General features: G+C 27.7%; 1 pseudogene across 1 annotated transcript; it reads right to left on the bottom strand.

The window, feature by feature from the left end:
- Nucleotides 1-721: 721 nt before the first annotated feature.
- LOC107610932 (geraniol 8-hydroxylase-like) lies at nucleotides 722-3,103 on the bottom strand (annotated as a pseudogene). Its single transcript, XR_015896877.1, has 2 exons — nucleotides 2,211-3,103; nucleotides 722-1,512 (listed from the first exon to the last, which is right to left on the bottom strand). The product of XR_015896877.1 is annotated as a geraniol 8-hydroxylase-like (transcript).
- Nucleotides 3,104-5,055: the final 1,952 nt, after the last annotated feature.

Here is a 5,055-nt window from a genome sequence, read left to right on the forward strand (position 1 = left end):
GAAAAAAAAATTCTAAATGGATGTTTGGCCCGCATCAATTAATAAGCGTTAGCCATATCAGCTATTAAGATGACGGAAAGACTACCATGCCTAAATATGTTATCTTTCAAAAATTAATTTAATTAATTTAATCTTTCAAAAATAAAAATAGAATTTAAAATATTTTTTAAGAGCAATTTTGACTATTAATTCAGAATTTCTATTTGCTTGTATATGTGAAATTATTATGATGCACTTTGTAATTAATTTCATATAATTAACTTGATTAAAAAAATCATTATGACGCTGAAAACTTATATGTATAATTTGTATTTTATATGTTTTGAAAACAGATTTATTGGTCTTTAAATCTTATCATTATATATGATAACCTTCTTTTAGTCTTTTACAATTGATGTCAAAGTCATCAATTATATTTAATTTATAATATTTGTTTTAGGCGTTTAAATAATCTAACTCAGGACAATCTTAAAATGTTTTGGAAACTTTTAACACCCAAAAACTTACTTATAAACTTTTAGTAATATATAATATAATGTAAGACCAAGAAAGGGAAGATTCTCATGTGACAACATTAAAGGAAAGGACCAAGATATATTATAATTAGAAAAAGTCTAGGGCAGCAACTTTTGTGTTTTGTGGCCAATACCTAATCATCAAAAGAAAAGTGAGTGATTTTTTACTATTAAATGTAATCTCACATCATTAAAAACACTGTTGATGGCCAATTGATGATTACAAAACACAAAAATCGCTGCCCCTAACACTCCTCTTATAATTATACATTCATAGAGATGGTTCAATATAAAGTACATATATACTACCATTATATTATGAAAGTCACGGCATCGCATTATGCTTGACTTTTTCTTTTTGGGATAATTTTACAATGAAAGAAACTCCCCACAGTATTTGTTTACTTAATTTTTGTTAATTTATTCTAACTGCAATTGCTCGTAGTTGTTGATCCAAGTCCATATCCTCAGGCTTCATATCATTTTCAAGTCTCCAATTAAAAGAGTTGACCATTGATCCCAACATAAGATGCAACATCTTTGTAGCAAGTTTCATTCCAGGGCAAATCCTTCTCCCACCACCAAATGGTGTGAAATTACAATCATGCCCTTTGACATAATCGATGTTTGACCCCAAGAATCTCTTTGGCGAAAATAAATTTGGATCATCCCATATGTTAGGGTTTCTACCAATGCCCCATTCATTGATTATAACTTGTGCACCCTTTGGAATTATGTAGCCATGAATTTCAACATTTTCTTTGGCTTTTCTAGGCAACAAAAATGGCGCTGGTGGGTACTTACGTAACGTCTCTTTTATTATTGCTTCTAAGTATGGAAGATTTTCAATTTGTGATTCTTGAAGAGGGTTACCTATTCCAATTGTTTGCTCTAGCTCCATCTTGGCTTTTGACATTATATTTGGGTTGTGAAGTAGTTCAGTCATTGCTCGTTCCACTACATATGAACTCGTATCAATTCCAGCAATAATTAGATCCTGTTATTACAAAATTAAACCATGTATATTCATCACTCATCAGCAAGAATATTGGTGAAAAAAAATTGGCTTTATAATGAGAGTCCTACCACTTTTTTTCTTCCGAAAAAAAATTACAATAAAAAATACATTAAATGTATTAATTATCCAGATTAAATATATAATATTAGGTTTTGAAATAGTACCTCCATCAATAAATTATTTTACAAAAGAAATATAAAAATATTATATACAAATAAAAAATTAATTATTAAATTAATTATTATATATTTGTGTATAAACACATTTTTTATTTAACTTATTTTAATATTTATTTTATATTTTATTATATATTTTATATGAATAACTGATTTAGTGACTAATTTTCTATAGTTAAAAGAAATAATATGTATAAGCTACTAATATGTTTCAACTTTATCTTTTTCACAAGAATATTTCTTTTATAATTTTGAGACAAATATATTTGGTTGCAAAACCCCTTAAAAAAAATTAAAAAAGTGATATTGTGGTACTTTTCTAACGGAAAACTTATTTATTTAGTATATTCTTGAGAAGTAACAAAATGGTGAAGAGAATTTGAAAAAAGTTGAGAATTTTAATGGAAAAGAAAAACAAAAAATAAATACTAAAATTAACCAAAAATGAAAAATATAAAACATTATGATTGCAACAAAGGGAGAGGAGATCAATATATATACCAAGAACAAATGTTTGATCTTTTCTGTGTCCATTTTCTGACCTTTCTCTTGAGAAATGTTCAGGAGTGCCTCGAACACATCCTTGTTTGATGACTTTGCAACATAATTCTCCTCTTCTCTTAGCTTCAACCTTTTATCAATATGGTCATTAAAAATATTAAACAGCATGGGAATGTAAGTTCTTGAAGACCACCTTATGCCATGTAGGTCAAATATCGTCAAAAATGGAAAAACATCTCCCAAGTTTGGTGTTGCAATTGCTCTAGCCAAATTCCCCACCATGTCCTTGTACTCATCAATTTCACCGATAGATTGAACAAGATCCATAGAGAAAAATGTCTTTGACAATAAATTAAGTATCATCTTAAATGATAATCTTCCAATATCAATTGCTTCACCATTTAAACTAGATGTGTATGAACATCACTAATGAGTTCTTGCACCATCTTGAGCCTAAGTTCTTGGCTTGCATCTAGGGTTTTGTTGGAAAACATAGTGTTATTGCAAATTCTCCTAAGGTCTGTCCAAATTGGTGAAATTGGAAGAAAGGCTAATGAAAATTGATAATGATTTTGAACTGTTGCTGCTTGAGGAATTTTTCTATCTGAGAATAACACATCATTAGTTTGGAGAATCTCTTTGGCAAACTCAGGTGAAGAAATAACTATGGTGGTTAATTGACCTATCAAATGCATTATCATAGGGCCATGAACCTTAGCAAGATTTGCCAATGTTTGTTGTGGTTTTTTTCTTAATTCACCAATGCTTCTTACTATAGCAAGAAACGAAGGCCCTGGTGGAAGCTTGTATTTTGATTTTGTGTTTCTTGCATGAAGTAGTGATGAATGTAGAAATTGTATGACTAAAATAATGCATGTAACTAAGAAAATCATCAGCATTGCACTTACAGAATATAATAGAATTCTGATCTCTCACAATTCACAAGCCAAGTTATAATAAAAAATAAAAAAAGTGTAAGAAATAAAAGGGTAACCCAATTCATTTGGTGCTTTAATTACTTGATATGGCAATGCGTATATATAATACTGAAGTTAAGCATCAAAAGTCAATGGGATTGCATCATTCTAACTGTCCTTGTTTTGGGGGGACTTAATCATCCTAACTTTTATGAAAGGTCAAGATGTGAACACAGTAGTAGTCTAGTAGCCGTCACTATATATAGCGTTGAGGCCTGGGCCCAGGGGGCTGCAACCATTTTCTTGGTGCCATTCGTATTATTTAATTTCATGTTTAATTTGTTCATTAATTTAATTCATTATTAATTTTCTTTTTTAATTCTCTTGGTGCCAGCCGTACATTCTGCCGACATATTGCTGTTATATTTCAACAAAAATGAAATAGAACAAAGAGAATATATCATAGTTCTCAAATCCAACTTATCCGATCGATTTACCGAAAATTTGATCACTCAATTACCTGATCGAGTTAAGCCACTCGTTGGATCGCTCAAACATTGAATTTACTGAAAATTTGGCCAATGGATGATTAATATTTTTGTGCTATTTAATACAGTTGATTCAACATATTCAGGGAGAGATGTACTATGTAAGTTGTGAGAGCAACTAATATTTTAAAAAAGTATATAAAATTATATATATAAATATATACGTGTTTCCATTAAAAAAATTATATTTGTCCCCATATTAAAAAAGAATTACCTATTAAATTTCGTGTCAAAATATTTTAAGAATTTTGATAACCTATATCATAATGACACATTTTAAAAATACCATAAAAAAAGGTTTGACAAAAAATTATATATTGAAAATTTATTTTATTACATTTTTAATGTATAAAATATATTAAAAGTTTAAAAGTTTTTTATTACTATACTCTTAACATGTTTTTTTAGGGTACAAATTAGCTAACTCCTTTATTTTATATATATTTTTTAATTTCTAGAATTAAATTTTGATACATTGTCAGTATAAAATAAATTTACACGTATATCTAATTACGTAATATCATGTCATAAAAAAATTACTTTTTACATTGATCTATCTTTGATTGTGCGAATGATCATCTAAAAGAATAGACGTAGTTAAACAATCATATAAAATATTTTATACCGTCATAATATCAAAATTAAATTCTAATTTGTATCTAAAGTATAAAATAAAAATATATATTAAATCAATTTATTAAAAAAATATTACTGTAACATTATAAATTAATAAATTTATTTAATTAAAGTTTATATCCTTGAGTTTTTTTACTCAATTTTATTATTATTATTATTTATTTAATTTATAAAAAGTTGAGTTAATAACTACGATATTACTTATTAATATATCAATATTGATAATTAATAAATAAAAAATTATTTAATACCTAATCTGAGCAGTGCTGTTGCTCAAGGCAGTAAAAAACCAATGAAAATATTGATGTTTTTTTACCGCTGTCCAAAGCCATTTGGTTGCACAGTTCTAATCTAATCTTATTTTATAGAAATTTTATTGTTATTATTTTATTATTATAAAAAAATCTTCTGGAGACTTTAACTTGTAAATTACAAATCATGTAAAATATGTGTGCACTAGCAACCACAAAGACATGTGTCTTTTTCAAAGAAAAAATATAATTTAATTGTCATTACTACCAACTACACATCATTAATATTTTTCTAATTTTGACATCATTGAACAGATTTTACTTAAAGGTGCTGATGAGGAAGAATTCAAGAAGGTAAAGCATGTGGTTCAGTATGCAGTTTTTGTAGCTTACCATATGGCTTTGGAGACATCTTTTCTTGCTGCTGAAGGATTAGGAATCATAAATGATCCTACTGTAAATGGTTATGGACCTGCAAAAAAATTAGATCATG

The sequence above is a fragment of the Arachis ipaensis genome, chromosome B8, assembly GCF_059453495.1.
Source record: "Arachis ipaensis isolate K30076 ecotype BB chromosome B8, ASM5945349v1, whole genome shotgun sequence".
In the NCBI taxonomy this organism is placed as follows: domain Eukaryota; kingdom Viridiplantae; phylum Streptophyta; class Magnoliopsida; order Fabales; family Fabaceae; genus Arachis; species Arachis ipaensis.